At 38.5% G+C, this 26007-nt stretch overlaps 1 protein-coding gene and 1 pseudogene across 8 annotated transcripts in view; both read left to right on the forward strand.

Annotated features, from left to right (window-relative positions):
- Mef2a (myocyte enhancer factor 2A) overlaps nt 1-26007 on the forward strand; it is a 152391-nt gene that overhangs the window by 35991 nt on the left and 90393 nt on the right. The gene's annotated exons all lie outside the window — the stretch shown is intronic.
- Nucleotides 10247-10397, forward strand: LOC115067070 (annotated as a pseudogene).

Raw genomic sequence — 26007 nt, forward strand, 5'->3', positions numbered from 1 at the left:
TCTTGTTGATCAGTTTTTCCTCATTGTTAGTGGGTGGTAGAGTTTTGTAAAATGTTTTTTTTCCGCGTTTTCTGAGATGATCGTGTTCGTTTGTTGCTTTTTAAGAAATGTCTCTTAATGTAGGTTTTGAATATGTTGAATGTAGAATATTGAAACAACTAATCATAAATTTCTGAGATAATCCCTACTTGTTTGTCATTGTATATTGCTGGATTCATTTGCTAAAATTTGGTTAACACTCCCCCCCTTTTTTGTTTATAGAACACCTGGGTTTGTAGGGATTTTTTTTTTGTAATGTTCTTTTTTCAGATTTATTATTTATTTATTTGTGTGTATGTGTGTGTGTTCGGTGTATATGCATGTGTGTGCTGGTGTTACATACCCGTATGTGTATGCAGAGGCCAGAAGATAGCATCAGATGTCCTTCTTCATCAGTTTCCACCCATTCCTTTGAAGCAGGGTCTCATCCCTGAACCCTTGCCTGGCTTGAGAAGCCCAAAAGTCTCAGTGCTGGGGTTACAGGTGTTTAGGTGGATGTGGAGCTTATTACATGGGTACTGGGATCCAAACTCAGTCTTCATCATTATAGAGCCAAGTGTTCCTAACTGCTGAACCATCTCTCCATCCTCTGTTCTGTGTTTTTTGTATCAGGGTAAGGCATGTCTTATTCTCTTTCTGGAAATGTTTATGAAGAATGTGAATTTTTTAAAAAATGAAAGTTGTGGGACTGGTGAGATGGCTTAGCGGTTCAGAGTACTGACTGCTCTTACAGAGGACTCAGATTCAATTCCCAGCACCCACATGGTGACTAACAACTGTCTGTAACTACACTTAGGCTTCTTCTGACCTGCACAGATATTGCACGACACTGGTACACTCTACACATGCAGGCAATACACTCATACACATAAAATAAAAATAATAAATAAAATGTTTTAAAAATGGAAGTTGGAATTTATTAAGAAAAGGTTATTTCTCATGCTGGAGATTGAACCTATCACCTTACTTGTGTTAGGCAACTGCTCTACCTGCAAACTGCCTCCCCAGCCCATGAAAAGACTTTAATACAGATTTAAGCATAGGCATTAGGAAAGACAGGTACGTATTAGGAAAATACATACTTGTGTATGAGCACGCATTTAATCTTGACTTTCCCTTTGTTTGCATTCTCTTCTTGTGTTACATGGTTATTTATGTGGAATTAGACTTAAAATTACCAATGTTAGATTTTTTTTAAAAATATGCTTAATTTCCAAATATTTACTTAATTTTCCAGATATATTTTTTACAGGGCTCTGATTTAATTCTCTTTGTGTTCCAAGGGCATGCATTACATGACAGAATTTGTTTGAACTTACTGAGATTTGTGAGAAGGCATAGAACATGGTATGTTGGTGAATGTATTAATGTGTTTGAGTGGAAATTTATTTTTTAAAAATATTTTTTTTTTTTATGTGTGTGAGTGTATTGCCTCTAGTGTGTGAGTGCACCCGTGTCGTGCAATGCCTGCTGGGGTCAGAAGGCATTTGGTCCCTTGGAACTGGAGTTATAGATGGTTTTCAGCCGCTATGTGGGTGCTGGGAAACAAACCCTGGTCCTCTGCAAGAGCAGTCAATTCTCTTAACAGCTGATTCATCTCTCCAGGCCCTTGAGTGGAAATTTCTAAAAATGGTAATTCAGATTATTTGAGTCTTCCTTAAGACTTGTACATATATTTTGATTGTTGAAATCTTCAGCATTAATTATGAATATATTTCTCTTTTGCTTCTTGGTTTATGTATTTTGAAGCTCTACTATTGGTGCATTTACCTATTTATTGCTTTTATGTCTTCTTGAGGAATTGGGTCCTTTGTCATAAATTTCTCATCTTTAGTTCTGTAATATGTTGTAAGATAACTATAGAAATAATTTGTGTAGTTCCTGACAGAAAGTATTTTCTCATTTTTATATGTAAGTTTTCTATTTTCTTTGGCTATTTTTAAAATTTTCTTAAAAGCCAGATGTGGTGATACATACCTGTAATTCCAGAACCCAGGAGGCTGAGACAGAAGGTTGTTGAGTTTGAGGCCAGTTTGGGCTATATAGTGGGTTCCAGGCCTGCCTGGGCTACACAGTATGACCCTATAGCACCAGCTGGCCTGGAACTCCCTAGGTAGACCAGGCTGAGCTCTTTCTCATAGAGATATGAAATATGCCTGCCTCTGCCTCCCAAGTGCTGCAACTAAAGATATGTGCCACCACGCCCAGCTCAAGATGATTTTTAAAAAATTATTGTAATTATTTTTCATCTTTGAAAGTCTTCTTCCATTTCTCCTGTTTCTTATTTTTCTTTCCTGTTTCTTCTTTGTGTGTGCAATTGCATACATGTGTACATGTGTGTACAGCCCTTGTGGATGTCATTTTCTAAGAGCCATCCATTTACTCTGTTTCTTTAGGCAGGATTTCTCACTGGGACCTGGGGCTTACTGATTATTTTATGTGTGAGTGCTTTGCCTGCTTGTATGTAAGTACACCACATAAATTCAGTGCCCACAGAGGCCAGAAGAGGGCCTCAGATCACCTGGATCTGAAGTTCTGGATGGTTGTTAGCCACCAGTTATGTGGGTGCTGGGAACAGAACCTAGGTCCTCTGCAAGAGGACCACTGAACCATATCTCTAGTCCCTATAATCTTTAAAAAAAAAAAAAAAAAGATTGTGTATGTGTTGTATTTGTGTGTATGTTTTATCTCTGTGTGCATGTGTGGAGACCAAAGGTTGACTGAGTCTTCCTCTTGTTCCTCATCTTATTTTTTTTTAATTTTATTATTTTTATTTTATGTGTATCGTGTCTTGTCTGCATTGTAGGTAAGTGCACCCGTGTCGTGCAGTGCCCATGGAGGTCAGAAGAAGGTGCTGGATCCCCTCGGGCTGGAGTTAGGGATAATTGTTAGCTGCCATGTGGGTGCTGGGATTCGAACCCGGGTCTTCTGCAAGAGCGACCAGTGTTCCTCACTGCTCAGCCATCTCTCCAGCCCATCTTCATCTTATTTTTTAATAAGTTCTCTCACTGAATGTGGAGCTTCCCATTCTGGCTAATCTGGCTGACCAGAAATCCCCTGGGTTCTTCCTGTCTCCTCGTGCTGAAGTTATAGATGTGTGCTGAGGATCTGAACTCAGGTTGTCCTCATCCTTGTATAGCAACCTTTTACCCACAGAACCACCTCCACCAGCTCCATAAATGTTGTTGTATTGGCTTCATCTGTTAATCTCTACAACTTATCATTTTGGGGTATCTATTGATTAACTGTTCTTACTGTGGGCCACATTTTTTTTGGGTGGGGATGCATTTTTTCTGTAAATTTTGTTTGGATGCTGGATCTTAGGATTTGATGTTTTTGGATGAAAGATTTTGGTATCAACAGAATTAGATGTTTTTAAGCATTCTCAATAACTAATTCCACGAAATAGCAAAATAAAATTAAGCAAAAGGAATAAAAGGCCTGGAAAAGGATCTGCGCATATATAAACACTTGCTTTATGATAGAAATTGTAATTTCATGGGGAAAGAATTATTCAGTAATTTATACTGTCATAATTGATCTACTATGAAGAGAAATGACTCATATTCTATACTCTGCAGAAACCAAAGACTGGATTTTGACATGGAAGACAAAACTACAGATCTGCTAGAAGTTTTTATAGGAGAACATGTAGATAATCTTCTGATAGTAAACTTTTTCTTTTTTTCTGTTGGGTGTGGTGGAGCACACCTTTAATCCCAGCTCTTGGGAGGAAGAGACAGGCAGATCTCTGAGAGCTCGAGGCCAGCCTGGTCAACATAAGAAGTTCAGGCTAGCCAGGACTACCTAATGAGACCTCTCCCATAAAAACCCCAAACCCACATCTCTCCCCTGAACTAGGGGCCTTGCAAATGTTAGGCCAAGTACTTTACCCCTCTGCTAAATTCCTGGTTCTTTTTATATTTCTTATATTCAGGCAGTGTTTTGCTAAATTGCCCATTCTGACTTTTAAATCAGTCCATGCAGACCCTGAGCTTGTGAACTTTTTTACTGAAACCTCTTGAGTAGACAGACCTGTACCACCAGGCCCACCTTTAGGCAAAGATTTCTTCCAAGTAAATCAAAATCTCTAATATATAAAATTAATAAACTTTGTTAAGTATTTTTATGTCTCATTACCATATATAAATTATACATAATAAGTTTCATTATATTTTCATGCATGTACATAATGTATTTTAATCATGTTCTCACCTCTTATCTCTCTCCCACTGATCCCTTCTTGCCTACTACACAAAGAAGCTGCTCTGACCAAAGCTGACAGCAGCACTAATCTATGGACAAAACCAACTGTATAAAAGGCAATTTGATTAAAATCTTGTTTTAGATTATTAAGAATAAAGAGTCAAACTCAAATGGAAAAGTATTTCGATATATTAACAAAATGCATGAAGCAGAAGATTCAGAGCACTTCTATAAGTCATTGCTATTGAAATGAAGAATCTAGTTTAAGAATGAAGAGAGACTTGGAAAAGCATTTCATAAAAGATATCTTCGTATTTAAAAAGCATGAGAAAAAGTGCTTAGCCTTATTACCAATACAGAAAATACTGCATAGAGGTTCTGTCATAATCCCAGTGGTGTGACTAAAATTTAAAATGGTTGGTAGTACATGTTTTGGAGAGAATGCTGAGCTATGGGAACTCATTAAGTACCAAGTGATTGACTGCTATAATTGCGTTTAGTAAACATGTTGAGATTTACATTTCTCTGTGAGTTAGTAATATCTTTCTATTGGTATCCTCCCACCCTAGTAGCGGGTATACATGCATACCAAGAGATGTGTTTTATTAAAAGAAGCCAAAAATGTAAGAATTTATGTGATTCCATTGACATAATGTAAAAACACACATAGAAACAAAACAGGTAAAATAAACTATTACATTTATGAATCTGTGCTTAAGAAGCAGAAAACCAACAAAACACAAGAGAATTACTACCAGAATAATCAGGAAGATAGTGTCTTCTTCAGGTGAAGGAGGGATCAATTACTGTGAAGGTACTGGTTGTCTTAGGAATACTGACACTCTTATATTTGAATTACAGAAACCAGGGTTAGTGATAAATCCTTGAGCCGTGTAATTTTTTCTTTAAGTCATGTTAAAAAAATGAAAATACACCTCGTTGTCTTACCATATATATACTAATTCCAAGTTCCATTGCATGCCCACCATATTAGTTACCTTTTTCATCACTGTGACAAAATGCCTGACAGAAACACCTTAAGGGTATGGAGATTCATTTTGACTCATGGTGTTAGAGGATGTAGTCCCTTAAGGTAGAAAGCATATGTCTTGGTGGCTGGACTGGTTCCTTCTGTTGTGGGAAGAGTGTGAGGCAGCAGCTGTAACTAGGCTGAACCAGAACTAAGTTATGCAACTTCAATTACCCAACCCTAGAGTGCCCTATTTTCATGAGCTGGATTCGTCTTTTTAGAGGTCCATAGACCCTCAAAGCAGTTCCACCAGTTGGAAACCAAATGCTCAAAACCTGAACCTACAGGGATACTCTAGATTCAAATAACACTTGCCTCTATTACTCTCTTGTGTTTTATATTTTAAAAGAAGCCTTCTGTTTCTGAGTATGATACTACACAAAATGTTTATGTTACTAAATACAAATAAGTTTTAGATTTGGAGCAACATTTTGTGTACAGGTTTCATTCATTCAGATACAGAGTTATAATATTTGAACCATAATGTAGATAACTCATTATTTGCAAACATTTTTTCCTAGAAATTTTTTGCTGTCTTGAAAAGTGTTTGGGATGGGCATAAGTATTTTCATTTAACAAATGTATTATTTTTAAGAGCAAATTGGTGATAAGAACGAGAATTTCCATTTCTACACCTTGCTGTGTTGTGTCCTCTATGTCTTCTGTGTGTCCCACATGAAAACAGTATGCTGCTTTTTGTGTAGATGTAATTTGGGAAAGAAAGGCCATGTGTAGATGGACTTTATTTTAAGGGCAGTTGACAGTCTGTTTTCTAATAAATTGAAGAATGTTTTGCCCATCTGTGAGTAGCTTGAGATTCCCTATGGTTATAACTTCAGTTCTCATACTTTCCTATACGAGTTTTCAGCTATATTCTTGTGCCACTTTATACAAATGAATTGAGATAGTAAATGAGAGTCATTAGAAATCATAGGGCAGTTCATTAGTGTATCTAGACTAATTTTGTAGACATGCTGATAAAAATTTAAAGTTACGCATTTTTGTCATGATCAGTAATTTACAGCTTTTAAATAATTGTGTGTCATATTTTAAGGAAACATTAAACTTTGAGCTTCCTGTATAGAGATAAATGGAGTGATTATGGACATAAAAATTATTTCCAGTTACCATCAAATTTAGTTACTTTCTCTCTCTAGTAAATTTAAGATGCTTTACTAGCCAGTACTTTGGGGACAGGGAGCACTGTATTAATCTATTTAAAATAGAATCCAGCACTTAATGTTTCTCCTCTATGCATCTCTTAACTTTTCAGCATTCAACATTAAATATCTCTAACCATAAAACATAGAATTGAAGCATATGAAAATTTCTAACCTGTTACAACAGAATTCTAAATTTAAAAAAATAATATATTTTAAGCCTTTTAAAAATTTTTAGATAATTTCTTCCCTTCCTAGCCTGTTTTTACTTAGATACATTGACTCTTTTACCTAAAAATAAATAAGTGCCTTATAAGCAGTAATGTTTTGGTGTTTTGATTTTAGGCAAAGGCTCCACTATTCAATATCTCAGTTTTGACCTTCCTAACAAATAACTAGTCTAGAGGCGTCATAGCAGGTTACAGACTGCGTAGGTTCTTTTGATTACAGGTGACTACTACTACCTTCTGGTAAGATTCAGGGCTTAGAGGAGAGAATAAGTTGGATTTCAGTCCCTCTTGGTTTTCTTGGCCTCACTTTCATATGTACAGTGCTTTCAACATTGTTTCATAGTGGCATTGAGCTATCATGATTGCTTGCCTTTTAAGATACACGTTTAAATTGTTTTGCAGTCCAGAATATTTACCATGAGACCCCCTGCAATCACAGCTAACTAGAAGAGCCCCTTTTCAATTCTTTCTGTGACTTTTAAAATTGGTATTTTGAATCTGTAGTATTTTTGTTTTTTTTTTTGTTTTTTTTGTTTTTTGTTTTTTTGAAGAGACAGGGTCTTCCCTAGCCCCAGGGGGCCTCTATCTCACAGAGATCTACCTACCTCTGCCTCCTGACTGCTGGAATTAAAGGAGTATTTTTAATTAAAAAAAAATCTTGATTTTAAAGTTTAAGTGAGAATGTTTGTAGGATATGCCCTACCTTTTTGGAAAGTTACATATAGCCATTACTTTTAAGCATGAGAGTGAGTCAAAATAGAGTTTTATATTTTCTTTATTGAGTTATTTCATTTTAAGTGCTAGCTGATAGCTACTATTATAGTCATAAAAAACATGGTTTATTTGCAACATGTGATCATATATTTCAGAACATAATTTACAATAAGATGCAATGTTTTAGTTATTTTTCATAAAACAATAGCTTATGATAGTCTTCATGTAGAATGAATTTCTGCCTGGATTATGGCAAACAATAGTGAAAACATCCTTATGTTAAATGTAATTGGAGGGTAATAATTTAATAGTAAAGAACTATTGGTTGTGTTACATATTACAATAAAGTGTGTCAAAATAACTATTTTTTGTATTTTGTAAGAGTATAGGACATTGTTTTTTGTTTGTGGAATATAGTTGCATTGTCTTGTGTAAAAATTGGGATTCAGTTATTTTGGCACTGAGTCTGATTTTTTTTTTCAGGATTTTTATCAAAGTGGACCATTTCTCCTTTTCTAGTAAATAATGCAGGTGATTTCTAGTGTGTTAATTTTTGTATTACTGATGATAAAGTATATACAATAACCTTTTTTCACTTTCTATACAATATTAAGTAAGTTACATGAGATAGTCACTGCTTTGTTATAAAATAGATTTTCTGTTAGATGATGTTTTGCCCAGTAGTATGCCAAAATAAGTTTTCTTAGCATGTTTAAGGTGGGTAGCCTATGCTAAGCTATGATCTTCAGTAGGTTAGATATATTAATTATGCTTCTTAATTCATTTTTAATTTATGATGGGCTTATTTGGATTTAGCCCTTTGTAAGTTGAGGAGCATTTGTGTTTAGAGGACCCAGTATAATTGTTCTTAAACTCAGCAAACTTTTATAATTACTAATAAAGTCTTTTGGAATACATTGACAAAAGAAAGAAGTGGGACACCAGCTGACAAAGGTGGAACATAAAATCTCAGCAGTGAGGTTTAAGAAGGGGGATCATAAGTTCCTGGCCAGCTTGGGTTATATAGGGAGTCTGGCACAGCTCAAAACAAAGTAGACCCCCAAACACTGAAAGTATGAAGCACTATTATAATACATCATTGAAAATTTTTTTTAAATAAATGCAGTGACATACTGCATTTATGGGATGTAACGCTTAATGTTAAAATTGCATCACTCTTCAAATGATCAACAATTCAACCCAGTCCATATAAAAATTCATGCTTGCTTTTTTCACCTGCTGTACAAACTCTTAAGGGTAGTTATTTTAAAATGTAATGAGTGTTTTCATATTAAGTAGTAGTAATACTTGACAGCATTTATTACTTGAGCGTGATATTAGGCTGAATATAAATCTACTAGACTGACTATGTATACATATCTAAAATCTCTTAATCTCTGTAGGTCTATGAGAGTTAATATTACTATTTCAACATTTTAAAGATTTGTCACCTGAAGCTTAGATTTAAATACAGGTCTGTTTGCTGCAGAACCTGTCCTGTTAACTATTACCATATGCCTTATGTCCATGACACTTGAACCAAACAAACTTGTGTATGCCTGAGAAAACAGAATTTTTGTGTAAGACCTGTATATAATATATTTTTTACTGTGTGCTTTAATGTCCTTACTACATTAACATTCACATGGCTAGAGAATAATACAATATCTATTTCATTTTAGCAATGAAGAAACTTGCTGGGGGATTAAATGACTTGATCAAGATCACTAATACCTAGTTAGGGGTTGAGCTGGGATTAAAATTGCCTCTGCTGACTCCAAGGCTAGTATGTTTTCTTTTATACTACTTAAAAAAAAATAACTGTATTGTCTTTAATTTTTCCTTGGGGAACATGATTAGATTTAATAATTCTCTTGCAGATTTAATAATTCTCTTATGCTAAACTAGAATCTAGTTCTAAAAATAAATTGAAGTTCAAGGGCAAACAGCTGAAAAAATTAAAGTATTTAAAAGAACTACTATGTAGCTTCTAAATAAATTATTTTAGAAGTGATAAAATATTTTCTAATACATTAATGCCCATTTCATAATGTCTAAAGAAATTGAACAAGGGTAAAATATGGATCTCTTGGCTATTTTTATAATCAATAGTTAGTTGGTAGCAGTTTTTATAAGCTACACATCTTGATCTTTCTCAGTTCTTAGATCATAACATTTCCTTAATTTCAAAAATACAAATAAAAATTGAGGTAATGAAATCATACAGTATACTGTATCTAAACACTGACTTCAATTAGCGCCAGAGCTCGACTGTTAATCTTAACAAATCTTAGCAGTATTTGTTACTACTTACTAATACCAGTAAGAGTCATTTAATTTTATGTGCAGAGACTTAATTTTATGTGCAAAGTTTTAAAAAACAATCCATTGTTTACCTTCACTTTGATCTTGTTAGTAGATGAGGTAGGATGTCCTCTGAATGCTGGATGGTGATAATACTGCTGGCATGGACATTTGAAAAAAAGCATAGCAGCCGCTTTTTCTCTGTAGCTAAAATTTTCTGAAACCAATAAAGAATCCTGCTAACAATATGGTTCTTATGAGTTACAAAATATACTAAATATACTAATACTAATATACTAATATACTAATACTTCTACTGTTGATTAGAAGTTAGATTTTTCAAATTATAGATTTCATTTAGAATGTACCTTATAATTGTTAGGATTGTGAACTACTACAGCTGAAATACTAAAAGTATCTAGCACTTTATAAGTGGTTGGCATGAAATTTTATACTTGCCCATATATACTAATATAATGTATATCATTTTCTCCTTACTTTACACTTGAGCATACAGAAGTCAAATGCCATTTCCAAGGTCACACAATAGCAAAGCTAAGATAGAACTAATCTGGCTTTCCATTGCATTGAAGATAAAGTCCCCATCTCTTTAATAACCTTTACCAACTTGGGCTATTTGGCAGTGATTAAGACCACACTCCACAGTGGGCTATACCACTTAGTGTGGTTCATTACTATCTTGTGACCTACACTGATTGCATAGATGTGCAGTTAAAAAAAAAAAAAGTCCCCATCTTTTGGCATCTGACTCCTGCTTCCCTCTACACTATCTGTTTTTCCTTTTTTATTATTTATTACAAATGCCTAAGCTAGTCCAACTTCTTGTGGCTCTGTGTTACAGAAGAGGGGGGAAATACCTTAAAGAATATTATTGGGATAATCAACAAAATTGGAATTATGGTCTACACTTTGAGTATTATATTCCTTGAATTTGGTTAGTGTACTTTGGTCATATAAAAGAACATTCTTTTTCTCAGAAAATCAATACCTCACATATCAAGGTATAAAGGATATTTTTGTTCAGATTAATTTATATCTGTTATCTGTGTAAAGATACACAGAATACACACAAACATCTTTCATAAGAGAGAGGAGAGAAAGAATGAAAAAGTAAGTATAGCAAGATGCTAAAAATTGGTCAACCTAGGAAATAGGTTTGCATGAATTTTCATTGTAATTGGAACTTCTCAATAAATTTAAGATTATTTTCAAACACACAGTTAAAAGTGATATGCACTTCCCACCACTGTTTGAAAATTGCAAAATAGGTGTGCTGGATAACTTTAGTGTCAATTTGACACACCTGGGTTGAGGGAGCCTCAATTGGGGAATTTCCTCTATTGGACTGGGCCTGTGGCCATGTCTGAGGGGCATCTTTTTGATGAGTGATGTGGGAGGGCCCAGCCCACTGTGGGTGGTGCCACCCCTGGGCAGGTGGGCCTGTGTTGCATAAGAAAGCAGGCTGAGCAGGGGCCAGGGGAACAAGCCAGTAAGCAGCGTTCCTCCATGGCCTGTGCTCCAGTTCCTGCTTCCAGGTTCCTGCCCTGAGTTCCTGCCTTGGGCTCCCTGATGAACTGTGACCTGGGAGACATAAGCTGAATAAATCCTTTCCTCCCCAAGTTGGTATTGGTCAGACTCTTTTGTCACAGCAATGAAGAACAAACTAGAACAATAGGTTTTCATGCTTAGGAAGAAAGCTCTGGCAATCACCTAAGGCAAAAGCTTGTTCAGCAAAAGCTACTGTTTTGATTTGGAATTAATTTCCAGCGTTCTGATCTTTCTTATCAAAGAAGCTTTCCTAATCATTTTCCTTTCTTATTAAGTACACAGGCAAAACAGGAATATTTGATCTGGTTTACATTGAAATTAAACATTGGTGTGGACTTCTAAGTAAACTGAAGCTGCATCCCTCTTTAGTATTAATCACTTGCAGTCCTGTCCTTCTCATTGCGGTTGTTTTCAAGTATATAATTTCATAAATCAAATATTTGGATCTGCTGTTACTGATGGTTATAACTATATAAACATACATGTTATGTATATTTTTGCTGTATAATCAAGGAAATGCAAGTAATAGATTGCATGTCGATACCCATACCTATAGTAAATTACTTCCATTTTACTTCATATTGAATTATATTTTTATATTTTTATGGCCATTGCCAAGTATGGCAAATTATACTAGCTTTTATTTTATAGAAGTAGTAACGTTTTGTATTTAAATATACTTATTAGAGTAAAAGAGGGAATTGATGTAAAGAAAAAAAATAGGGTAGACAGGTACACAGAGTGGCATATAGTTTTGAGAAGTTAGCAATGAATGTTTAAAAGTTTAGAAACAGTTGCTAAGTTGGATAATTTCTGAGTTCCAGAAACATTGGAGCAACCATTTATTGTCTGTTGATTTTTATTTTGTTGCTGAAGGAGATATAAAGGTTGTGATACAAATGGTTTCTAAGGTAGTTGTAGTTGAAAATTTTAGGATACTTAAAAAAATTTTTTTTAATTATTTTTATTATATGTGTATGAGTGTATTGCCTGCATGTATGTGAGTGCACCCGTGTCGCGCAATGCGAGGTCAGAAGAGAGCTTCAGATTCTCCTGGAGTTAGAATTAAGGATGGTTCATAGCCGTTATGTGGGTGCTGGGAATCAAACCCAGTCCTCTGCAAGAGCAGTCAGTGCTCTTAACCGCGGTAAGGCAGCTTGATTGATATTTTATAAAGGACAGGTTCAGATTAAAATGGGTCCTAGAACTTAGACTTAGTAGTACTCTTCTCTTTTTATTTGATAATTTATTTGTAGTAAATGGGGGAAAAGTCAAACAAAAGTATTTATTACTGATTTTTGGGGGGGGGTTGTGAGCTATGTAACTTACAAACCCAGAGTCATTTCCAATTACTGGAAATTAATTATGAGATGTTTTCTATTTGATCTTTTTCTTCTGATTTCCATTATACATGCAAAGAAGTATTAATATTCATCTTTTATTTGGGATCATAAATATTAATAACATATTATACTTAGATATATACTTCATAATAATACTATATACTTGGATCACTTTACCCTAAATATCTGAAAATGTATGATATTGTATTCTAGCCTCTGTGGCATATATAATATATTTGATTTCAATTTCTTTGTTATAAAAAGTTATTTTCACTTAGAAATTGTCAGGTGCCAAAAGCTATGCAGCTAGCTTAGTGATATGATAAGTTTGGGTCTGTAATCAGGGTTTTCTCATCAAAGTGTGGTACATGTTTTCAGTCACATAGTGCTTTGAAATTGTAAACGTTTTGAAGAGAAGAGTAACTAGAAATTGCACAAGGTGCTAAAGCAGAGGAAACATTTCGATAATGGTTAAAGTTCATTCTTCAGTGATTCTTTGCCATTAGGATTTTTTTCCTCCTAAAGTTTAAAAGCAGCTATTACTTTTTGTTTGTAATAACTTTTATCTCATCACAGTGATGTATATGGTATATAAAAAGAAAACAACAAAAAAATTTTCCCGTAAGTTACTCCTTTCAGTTTCATGACTATGCCATTTAGTCTTTCGTCTGTGCATGTGATCTCTCCAACAATTTTTTTAAAAGTAGAATTTTATCTTCTTCCCTCAAAACTATATTGTGAACATCTGTTGTTCATTGGTCAGTCCTTTTAATGGCTGTAGCATTTTATTATGTGTGCAGGCCGTTCCTGTGTGCTTATCTGCCCACCTTCCCCACATGTTCAGTGTTTTGGTTGTACTGAGGTAAGCATATATGTGCCTTTGTCATTGTTTTGTCATTTCCTTAAAATCTTGAAAGAATGAATTTTTCAGGGTATGCTAAAAGTCATTTTTTTTGACTGAAGTGCTTGAATTCTGAGTGTTGACCAAATTGTTTAAAATTCTCATGTCTACAGGATAGTTTAGGGCCATTATTTTGTAATATTGAGGTGGACTTTGTTCTCTTTGCATTCTATAATTTGGCTAATTATTACTGCCCTTATTCCCAGGACTCCCAAATGCATAATATTGGCCCTTAAGGATGAATCTTAAGAGTTTCCTATTTGACGTTTTTTCACTTGTCCACGAGCATTTTAAGTTTAGTATGTCCAAAGTGAAATTCTTAATTTCTTTGCTTTTTAAAATTATTTTACTTGTTTGAGTGTATCGCCTACATGTATATAAGTGCACCTGTGTTGTGCAGTGCCTGCAGAGGTCAGAAGAGGGTGTTGGATCCCCTGGAACTGGAGTTACTATGGCTGTTAGCCACCATGAGGGTGCTAAGGACTTGAACCTGGGTCCTCAGCAAGAGCAGCCAGTACTCTTAACCACTGAGCTATCTCTTCAGCCCCAAATTTTTCACTTTCAAAATAGTGAATCATTTAAGCTTTGCTCTTGATATCCATTTGTTAAAAGTGTTCAGTTGTTGATTGGTTGCATGTAATTATTTTGTTCTGGAGTTGAAATGTTTAATATGTGATTGATTCACTAGAATAATGAAAATGGAGAAGTTTGTTAGGCTTAATAATTGATATTAATAGGAGGCAAGCTTAGTAGTAAAAGATTATCTGTGTTTAAAATCCATATACTTAAAATATTTATTTACTTAGCAAGGTTCTTTAAGACACTTAGGCAGAATTGATCTTAAGACACTGTAAATATCTATAATCAATATTAATGCCAGACAGTTCTCAGCATGAGTGCTAGATTCTTTGATATCTCTTAAATTAAGAGATCCTGAATTGGGGATATTTAAAAAAAAATTTAATTCCTGAATTTCAGAGACATAGAAAAAATTTAAAAAGGTTAATTTTTTCTTATTGCCTATAAGGATATAATGCTGGGAATTTAGAGAGATTCTTCTCTCTACATAGGGAAAGATACATTACTATATATATGTGCCTTCTAAAGCTGGGTATGATGATGCCCAGCCCCCAGGAAGCAGAGGCAGGTGGATCTCAGTGAGATCAAGGCCAGTCTGGTTTACATAGTCATTTGCAGACTAGTTGGGGCTACAGAGAGTCCCTGTCTCAGATCCCTCGCAAAAAAAAAAACAAAAACAAAAACGTGTTTTCTAAAGGTTAGTTTTAAGTGTTGCCTTTTTAATAAAACATGTAGCTGAATTAGATAAAAAGTCAGTAATTTGACCTAAAAGACTTAATGGTTAGCTAGAACTAATGGAATTTTATTCCTGCAATTTGAAGTTATGTATATACACTTTTGCTTTGATATTTGTATTTTTTGAAATTTCAGTAAAATGTAACAATTACTATTTTACTAATTTTCAAGTATAATGGTGCCTTTAGATTCACATATCTGTGCATCTATCTGCAGAACTTTTTCATCATCTCACACCAAAATTCTGTATCTATTTAATAGTAAGCCCCCATTCTTCCTTCCCTTTGGTAATACCATTCTACCTTCTGTCTCAATTTGCATACTAATGAGGTGTATATGCTTATGTTTTATATAAAGAATATTTGGGTGAATATTTGATATTGTAGGATGTAGAGCATCCTCAGTGCCCCTCCCCAGGTTGATCCATATTTTGATTTTATAGTCTTAAACTGTAAAAATACTGCTTCGCAAAACTACATACCACAGAATGACAGATGTATTTAGCATTATTTCAGAAATGATTGAAATCCTTTCCTAATACCAGGCCAAAATTTATTTAATAATTTTTTTATTAAACTCAAGTCAGCAACTCAAACAGCAGTTCTAAAAATCACTCTAACACTGGTATATTTGTCTGTAAATATAAAGATACATACTTTGTACATAGCAAGAAATTACATTAGTCTAGGGATGTGACAGTCTCGGGGTTTTCTCTAAAATCTATGACCTCTCCAGCCATGTTTATTTGGTTATGTTTACAGTACCACACTTGAGTTTCTTCCCATTGAGTGTGCTTTTAGTCCAGTTAGGTAGCTGTTGATTGCCTCCAAGATAAAAGTGCCCCTACTGCACCAGTGTTGTATGCTGTGCCATTGATGTGATTAATTTGGTCTTGAAGCTGTTGTTGGACCATCAATTGTTGTTTTCCCATAGGACCTTCATAGCGCTCTCCAAAGCTATGAGAACTAGTCTTCAGGGGAAGTGGTTTCAGGTCAGTTCCAACTCTATTGCTCCAAATCCTGTGCCCAAAGTATGTTCTGTCTTCAGCAGTAGGGTTTTACCTTCAAGTTCTGAGAGGCCATCAAGGACTGTGGCAATAGCCTGTGTAATTTTGGAAGTCTCTTAGACCACCCTGGCCAACAACTCATAGAAGGTTTCTCCTGTCCAGTACTGTTTCTTGTTATGTAGCCTTTAGCTATACACTTGGACTCATGTGGAAATACTATATGTGTAATTTGTCATTCACTACTCATCAAAGAAGCTTATTTTGCACAATCAAGACTATTACCACAACTGGTCACACATAGACATTGTCTATGAATTTCCCAGGCCTAAGCGACACATCCACAATGCAACCTCAATACCAAAGGCACACAAAACATAGATCAAGGGTAGTGAAGATGACTCTAATGAATTTCTCAATTCTCACTAATGAAGATCCTGATACAACAGAGGGCCAGGAACACAAAAGGTCAAAATGTAGAGATTAAGAGTCTGCAGATTGCTCTTCCTTGGACTGGACTCCTTTATTAAACTTGACCCACCCAGGGCTCAGAAACCATTTCGGAAGAGGGGTGTGGAAAGATTCTAAGAGCCAGGGAGGAGGTACAGGACCATATGGAAACAGAATCCCACAAGCTCCTGGGACCCTGCTCATATGATTCTATGGCAGTGGTGTCAGCATACAAAAGTCCCATGCAAACTCAGGCATACAGAAACCCAGCATAGAACTGGGAAAATGAACAGCAGACCCCAATCTTAGATGAAAAAACATTGGCAACTGATTACTGCTAGGTGTGGAAGAGCTGATCTTCTTAAAACAAGAGACTCTAGATAGGCTGACTTGCACTGGGGAACTTCTGAAGACACTGACTTGACACATTGGGCCTTAACATGGATGGCAGAGTATATGGTTTCCAGTCGGGGGGGGGGGCTAAGGGAGGGTGACGATGGAGACAGGGGTGTAAAGATGATTGATTGATTGTTTGAGATATTCTGTATAAAATACACAAAAATTTAATGAAAACAAATAAAAATATTCTAACAGTAAAATCCAAAGCTATACTAATATGATGGTTACATGCTGAAGAACTATAAGAAAATATTAAAAATCTTTGTTTCCTGTAATTAAACCATTTATATTTCTAGAAGAACAGAAAACATGCACAGTAAAATCACTGCAGCTCATAATACAACATCTTAGATCTGAGCCAAGGTATGTCAGACAGCATTTGTTGGCATTGCCTAGAATGGTAGCATGTTTGGTGCAAAGTGTGTGTGTTACCTGCTCAGAACCAAGCTGCAATTGAAGTCATGTGATGCACCACAAGCAGATGCTGCCAGGAACACCCCGACTTCATTACACTTTTTATTTTGAATTTTTGGTTGTTATATATTCACAAGCCTTGTATAGTTTTTTTTTTTTTTTTTTTTTTGCAACCCCCATATTCAGTTACATGACACCATATGGGGTTGCAGCTGGGGAAATAGCTTAGTGGGCAAAATAACTACTGTACAACATGATGACCTGAGTTCAGATTCCTGGCATCTTTATAAGATACAAGTGTGGTGGTGTGTGTCTATAACCCTAGCACTGGGGATAGGGGAAACAAGTGGATCACAGGGACTCTCTGGCCAGCTACTCCAGTAGAACAGGGTTCAGTAATAGTTCCTATCTTAAAAAATAAGATGGAAAGTGATAAAGACATTCATTGTCCACCTCAGACCTCCCCTGGGTGAACACGCACACACACATGCATGCACACATGCATGAAACTGGGGTTTATAGTATCCATTCTAAGCTCATTTCTATAAAATTAAATAGTAATGTCTGGACTAGGAAGATAGCTTTGGCAGTAAAGTGCTTACCATGCAAGCATGGGGACCTGGTTTGGATCTCTTAACACCCACATAATAGTCAGGCGGCAGCAGCTTGCTTATGTAATTCTGGTGCTAAGGAGGCAGACAGGAGGATCTCTAGGTTTTGTTGACCAGCCAGTCTAGCTGAATTGGTGAGCTTCAGGTTCTGTGAGAAGACCTGTCTCAAAAAATAAGGTGGAAAGTGATAGAAGACTCTCTTTTTAAAAAATACTTTCTCTTTTTAAAAAATACTTTATTTTTTAAAAATGTGTATGCATGTATTGCCTGCATGTAGGTAAGTGCACCCCTGTCGTGCAATGCCCGCAGAGGACAGAATTGGAACTGGAGTTTTGGACAGTTGTTAGCTGTCATATGGGTGCTGGGATTCGAACCTGGGTCTTCTGCAAGAACAGCCAGCACTCTTAACCACTGAGCTATCTCTCCAGCCCCCAGAGAAGACTCTTCAAAAAAAATTTATTGAGAATATCATACATGCATATAAAGTGTTTTGATCAAATCCATGTGCACTGCCTCCCCTCCAACTCCTCCCATGTCTCCCCATCACTTTTTTCTGATAACTTCATGAACAGGTAACCCTAAAATGTTTTAAGGATTAGATAAAAGCTCCCAAATATTTTTGACATGTTTGGCCTTTGGAATGGAGTAGATTGCTAAGAGGCCCAAGGACACTGTGAGTTTTAGCCAAGAAACTGGCTACTTTTCTTTGGGGTCTTTTTACCCTAACTGCCTAGCCAATTCCTACCTCCTATTCTTATCATAGTATCCTCTAAAGAGGTTACCCAAATTGCCAATAGGGAATCGGGATGCAGACCGCTCTAGCTTCTTCCATCCTGAACAGGGTGAGGCAACTGGAGTACCCCTTCAGTGGGTCTATCTAAAAGATTCCCAAATTGCATAACTCTTATCTCTAGGGGGAAAAGAAAGCCCTTGAATTGTGAATAGGAGTTGTGAAGGAGAGGTAAAGGCAAGAGTAATAAAAAAAGTCAGAACAGGGCAGTTTTCAAATGTTCATATGAGAGTCCATTGGGATTTCTTGACAAGGGCTAGAAGACTCTTGATGTCCACCTCTTGCCTCTACATACAGCCTCACATACATTTCATGCACTCAGGAGCCTATACGTACCCATAGAAATTGGGTATATCCCTTGTGAAGGAGAGGTAAAGGCAAGAGTAATAAAAAAAGTCAGAACAGGGCAGTTTTCAAATGTTCATATGAGAGTCCATTGGGATTTCTTGACAAGGGCTAGAAGACTCTTGATGTCCACCTCTTGCCTCTACATACAGCCTCACATACATTTCATGCACTCAGGAGCCTATACGTACCCATAGAAATTGGGTATATCCCAGTATCCATACTTTGATTTTTAATTTAGAAATTTGTGTCTTCTCTCTTTTTCTTCTTACTCTAGCCTAAAGGTTTGTCAGTCTCCATCATTTTTTAAGGAGCCCACTTTTCTTTATTTTTCTGGGTTTTGTTATCTTTTACTTATCTCTGTTCTAAAAAAATTACTATTTCCTTACTTTGGCCAACTTTGAATTTTCCCTGGGACATCTTAATTATTATAGCTTTATAGTAAGTTTGGTATCATGATGATACCCAAATCTCTCAGCTTTAAATTGTTGTGGTTATTTTTGTGCCTTTATATTTCCAAATGAATTTTAGATTTACTTTGCTAGCTTTTACATATAGTAAAAGAAACCTGGCTAACATTTTGGTTGGGTTTACATTGAATTGGGGAAAATTCATACCTTTATAAAACTCAAACTTCTGAAATTTTAGAAATATAAATTTGTTACTCTGCACATTTAAATTTTTTCTCAGATAAGACTTTTAATATGTTTTGTTTTGCATATGTGAAACAATAGCTTTGTTTATTCGTTTTGATGATGCAACTGGTCCATTATGGAAGATGATGTTGATTTTGCTAATATGTCAATGGCTTAGTAGTTGTGAGTGCTTTTATTTTACCTGTAGAATAGGTAGCAACAGAGTCATCGGCTTAGAGCAAAGATGAGGCATGACTGTTGGATGTAAATAGAGACAGTACATGTAATAATTAAAGATTGTGGCACTGTAGGAAGAGAATACTCAAGGTTTGGGTTCATGGTGTTGATAAAAGTCAGATTTATTAGGACTGGTTTCTTTCTTTTTTTTCAGACTTCATTTAGTTTTGGCTACATGGGAGCCAGGTGCTGAGGAGTAAATCAAAGCAGAGGGATGGAGGCAGTGGGGTGGAGGGCAAGGAAGGTGAGGCTGTATGAAAATTAAAACCAAGATAAAAGAGCCAGAAAGGATTAAAAAAAAGAAAATGGATCAGGGGCAATGATAATGTGGTAGACTTGTGTGGTCCCCGGCTGTGGCTGCTCTCCTCCGACTATGGCTGCTCTCCTGCTCTCTCAGTTCCTCTGCTCAGTCTTCTAGTCTGGACCCCAGGGCTGGTGAGGAGTCTGCGCCAGCATTGCCACATTCAGATGCAGGAGACTAGGTTCAGTGACACAGATCTGCTTTATTGCAAGAAAGTACGGGCTTATATAGGTCTAATAGTCCAATCATAACACAGCATATGGGATCCCTTATTAGCATGACAGACTAGTATCCTATTACAATCTAGTGGGCCAGGTGCCCTGTTAGCATGATAAGTTTCAGTTTCTCTAAGTTTCAGGTTCCTGGAAACCATGTGACTTACATAGATTTCTCTCTGATAAGAAACAGGAAGCACTGCATTCCAGCATGATAGGTATGTAAGGCAAAACCAGTCACAAGATTTTCCACAACATCTCCCCCTATTTTTTCATTTTCAAGAGTGAGGCACAGTTCAGAATATATAGCATACTGATGTACATCCAGGGGCTGTATGTGGCAGATTTTTCTGTTGTGCATCAATCAAGACAAGGTAGAATGGGTTGGGAAGCAAGGGATTGATCCCTTATTGTGGGCCCCATCCTTCAAGATGGTGAGTTATCTCAAGAGCAGGCTGGGCCAACTCCATGCCAACCAGTGGGAGTCGAGGTTCTTTGCCTCGGCATGTTGTCCCCACCTCAAGGGTCACCCAGCATTATGGACTGTGCCTAGCTTAGGTTGTCCCATCTTTTGGGATCTTACCTGTCATTGACTACCAGCCCTTGAAGGGTGAGTCCCTTGGTATGGTCTGGCAGAGGGAGAGGCAGTATATCAAGCTTTGGCCCGTGCAAAGGCCTCTTAAGGGGCTAAGAATTCAATAAAAGCTGATGGAGCAGGAGTTGCAAGTTCTAGGTATCGGTCTCACTGCCAACAGGAGTATATATCGCAAGGCGTTTCCTGTGGCTCCAGCAGTTGGGCCATTGTCTCAGGTCCGTTGCATGGTTGTTCCGTAAGACTTTACACCTATGCTCAAGCCTGTTTTTCATATCTCTATTATTATAGGTTTGTAAGGGCAAGGAACAGCGGGTCCTTGTTTGCAGAGACATGCCTGGCAAGATCTGGAGGTGGGGCAACAGCTAACTGAACCAGAAAAATACGAGTTTTAACAAAATTATCAAGACCCTTAACAATGCAGGGTCCAAAAATCAGGAGTTAGCAGTAATGATGGCACACATAATAAGGAACACAGACAATGGTTTTCCTCTGGATTGAGGACTTTGCTTAGCTAATGTCTCTGTATGCAGAGAGAGATGTTCGAGGTCTCCCCAGGTTGGTGGCTTTTGTGGTCTGCAACATTGGATTGGTCTCTCGGTGGTTGAGAGGTACGCTGCTTCCACCAGGGTCAGGGCTGCCATCTCCGGGGTCAGTGGTTGTGGAGGGAGGTTTTCTGTCCCAAGCAATTCTGATGTTCTGGGCTGGGATCCAAATAGGGACTGGAACATTATCTGGAAAGACACAAGCATAGCCTCGCCCTTGTGTTAATAATAGGTGTGGACCTTTCCATTCATTTGTGAGAGGGTCCTTCCATCTCACCATGGGGGCAGGGGTGGCCTGAGTGAAGGACCCCAATGCTTTATTGCTGGTGGGGGGCCATTGGAGTCAAATTTGAGAAAATTTAATACAAATAGAGCTTGTTGTATAACAAAATTGGGGTCCTTATAGCAGAGGGCCTTTATCATTATCTTCCCCTATTTTCTGTATTTGTTTAATGAGTGTTTGGTGGGAACGTTCAACAATCCCTTGACCCTGAGGATTGTAAGGGATACCAGTTATATGCCCAATATTCCAGTCAGAGCAAAAATGGCTGAAGGTAGCAGAAACATAACAAGGACCATTATCTGTTTTTATTTGCCAAGGAACTCCCATAAGGACCATGGCATATTTGACAGTCCTTATGGCATGAGAAGCCATCTCACCAGAGCAGGCCAACGCAAAATGGACATTGGAATAAGTGTCAATAATATGATGGATATACTTGAGCTTGCCAAAAGGAGAAAAATGAGTGACGTCAATTTGCCATATCTTGTTGGGGCCAAGGCCTCTAGGGAGAGTTCCAGTGGGTTCTAATGGTCCCAGAGGTAGAAGAGGGGCACAAGAGGAGCAGGCACGGACCAAATACTTGGCAGCTCTGAATTGGTAGAGTGGGTATGTATAGCTTAGGGAGAAAGGTGGAAGCGGGTGTGTAAGTCTCTAGCTTGTTGAATTATGGTGGAGTCTAGGGTGGCGCTCAGGACCAGTTTGTCAATGGCGGCATTGCCCTCTGCCAGAAGCCCCGGGAGATTGGTATGAGAGTGCAAGTGTTGAATATTCCAAGGGGCAGAGCGCTGCTCGAGTACTAGTTGTAATGAGGAGAGCAACAAATCAAGGGGACTCTGGCGGCACTGGAAAGCTGCAAAGGCCAGATGTTGTAGAGTCTGAACAACATAAGCACTGTCAGAAAAAATATTACAGGTAGTTGTAGGGAGATCCTGAAAGACCTGTAACATGGCTGAGAGTTCTCTGAGCTGTACAGATCCCTGGAAAGGGAAAACCTTATGTGAGGAGAGTTTTCCTTCCTGGTAAATTACATAACCAAATTTGCATTTACTAGAATCAGTAAAGATTAGGGGAGCCTTAGGAAGAGTATACACTTTGGGAATGCCTAGGGAAATAGGGACAGGGGACGCTGTCTTATTCCTTGAAGGAGTTTATGTTTAGGATAATGATTGTCATATTTCCCCTGATAGACTAGTAGGAGAGTTTGGAAGCCACGGTTGTCAAGGAACAATGACTGAAGCATGTGAAGTGGAAGGGGAAGAACCGACGATTCAGATTTGCGGCCATACAGAAGGTGGGAGGTGTGGACAAGTTTAAGGGCTAGCGTAGCCCATGCCTCAATAGCTGGGGTAACCTTGTGAAGTTGACTCCATGAAGAGTGGACCCATATCAGGGGGCCCTGGGTCTGCCAGAGTGCTCCCAAAGTGGTGTTTTTAGTAGGAATAACTCATGCTTGGATGGGCAACTTTGGCTGTACCCTATTTACAAATTTTTTGGACAGGTGAGAATTGATTGTTGTGACAACACCTTGTGCCTCCAGAGAGACACTGTGGGGAATGGAGACCATATCAGTACCCCGCAAGAGGTCAAAGAGTGGTGTAAGCTCTTCTGTGGACATGGGTAAGAAGCCCCATATCCAGTTAATGTTGCCACAGAGGGTCTGCACCTCTGAAATGGTAACCTCATCTGGTAAAGTAAGAACAGGAGCTATGGGCTGGATGACATCTTCAATAGGTTAGCCCAAAAAGGTTTAAGGGGCATGTAACTGTATTTTATCTGCTGCAATAGTAAGACCTAATGCCTGGAGGTTTGTTTTGAGTTTTTAAAAAGTTACTTGTAAGATCTTAGGATCCTTATGGGAGATTAGAATGTCATCCATATAAAAAATATAAACCTCAGTCAGCAAAGGTCTGCAGGCATGGGCCACATAATATTGGCAGATAGTAGGACTGTTTTTCATGCCCTGAGGCAAAACCTTCCATTGATAGTGTTGAACTGGAAGGTTATGGTTAGTGGCAGGGATAGTGAAGGCAAAATAGGGCTTATCATCATCATGAAGAGGAATAGAGAAGAAACAGTCCTTAATATCTATTATAATAATTGCGCATTCTTTGGGAATAGCAGTAGGGTGAGGCAGTCCTGGTTGAAGGGTCCCCTAAAGGCTTCATATGCTCATTTATAGCCCTTAAATCATGTAAAAGTCTCCATTTTCCTGATTTCTTTTGTATTACAAAAATGGGAGAATTATGAGGACTAAGGGAGGGCTCAATATGACCCAACGATAACTGTTCCTGAACCAAGGAGATCAAGTGAGCTAATTTATGTGAAGGAAGAAGCCACTGCTCCACTCATATGGGAGCTTTAGTGTAGTTTGATGGGGGGCGACTTGGGCAGCGGAGCAGTGGCTGTTAGAATTGGGGGTGAGGGTGGGGGGCATTACCTAACTGCTGATCTACAATGTGGTCGTCATAAAAGGCTTTGCTATTGGTAGTTAGAACAACCTCCATATTGTGGAGGATATCTTTCCCCCATGGGTTATGGGGAAGCCCTGCAGCTAGGAGTGGTTTAGTAGGTCCTGTATTGCCATCCGGGTCAGTCCAGACCTTGGGACGTTGGACCTGTAAAGTATTTCGTAAGCCCCCAACACCTTGTATAGGGGGTCCAGGCTTACCGTGCCAATGAGACAAGGCTTCTTCCTGTCTGATTACAGTAATATTGGCCCCTGTATCAATTAGGCCTTTAAACTTATGGCTATCTAGGGAAAGTTGCATCGTAGGCTTATGCAAATCAGTAGGTATCTTCCATTGGATGTGGGGGGGTGTATTCCCTTCCTCTCTTTGGGGTGGGGCTGAGAGGCACCCCATTGCCTGTTTAAAGGCACCTTTTATATGGGTTTACCATCTGCATCCACCTTAGACCTGCATTCTCTTGCCCAATGAAAGCCTTTGCGGCATCTCGGGCATTTTGAAGGGGGAACCTGGCTCCTTTTGGCCTCTTTCATAATCTTATTAGGACAGGTACGTGACCAATGGCCCTGTCCCCCACAGGCCCAACATTTGCCTTTGTCCATCTCGGCCTGTGGGTGATGAGCAGCCAGTGCCTCAGCAAGAGCCGCGGCATTGGCCCGAGTGGTCCCACATCTCGGCAGGCCAGAATCCATTCAGAGACATCCTCGTGTCTAACGGGTCCTATAGCAAGGTGACACTCTGTAGTGCAGCCTTCATATACAAGATCCTTGAGCAAGGCATTGGCAGCTCCCTCATGACTGATCTTTCTATGTATACTTTGTTGGCATCTCTCAACAAAATCAGAGAAAGACTCACCTGGTTTTTGTATCAATTTAGTTAATTTGGTATCACCGCAAGTTGGCATGGCATATTTCAAAAAACACAAAGCATGCAAAGCCGTACTTGTTCAAAGTAGTGGGGAGGTCCCTGTGCCTGAGCTTTGAGGGGTCTCAAAATTGCCACGTCCTATTAGACCATCAATTCCAATGTTTTGGATGTTGGCATTTCTATTGCACTCTGCCTGTTAGGCGCCAGATATGGGCTCGCAGGGATCTTGGAGCGCCAGCTGCTGGGCGTGGCTCCGGTCTCCCGCACGCCGTGTCTGCTGTTTGGGTCCCTGGCTCTCCGCCGCTGGGGCGGGTCCCTGTTTCTCCGCGTTGCTGAGGCTCTCTGCGGCTACCGGGGCTGGCAGCTCTAGAGGACCGCTGTCAGCTGCCCGGGCAGGTTCCGTTCCAAACTACCAGGCACTCCCTCGAGGTACGAGATCCGCCGGCCGCCGGATCATATGGGGAGATGCGGGAACGGCGAAAGCAGAATCTCCGCGAGTCGTTGTTTACGAAGAGACAGCCCTCTCCGGGGAGATGCAGGATTCAATGATACAGCTTCAGACACAGCTTCTGATGCAACTCCGATTTATTAAGGGGAAACCAGGATATTTATACTTTGGGGGCAATGGCAAAAGCCTTAGTTGATAGGTGCTTTTAGGATGCCTCATTTACATGTGGTGGTGGGCTTCTGCCAGGCTGCCAGACATTGCCTGATTATCACACAGGAAAACCTGGCAGTTCCCATGCCAGAGGCCGTGTATCTGTGGCGGCTACTTCAAAGATGAGTCAGGAAGAGAGCAGGGGGGCGCCCTGCTGAGAAGAGGAGTCCTTCCATTCGCGCCGAGCTGGCATTTGGCTATCCGGACATGGAAAGACTACAACCCTGTCTTAGTTTGTTCTTCATTGCTGTGACAAAACACTCTGACCAGTACCAACTTGGGGAGGAAAGGGTTTATGTAGCTTACATTTCCCGGGTCACAGTTCATCAGGGAGCCCAAGGTAGGAACTCAGGGCAGGAACCTGGAGGCAGGGGCTGGAGCACAGGC

The sequence above is a fragment of the Nannospalax galili genome, unplaced genomic scaffold (genome assembly GCF_000622305.1).
Source record: "Nannospalax galili isolate Female #2095 unplaced genomic scaffold, S.galili_v1.0 scaffold124, whole genome shotgun sequence".
Taxonomy (NCBI): Eukaryota; Metazoa; Chordata; class Mammalia; order Rodentia; family Spalacidae; genus Nannospalax; species Nannospalax galili.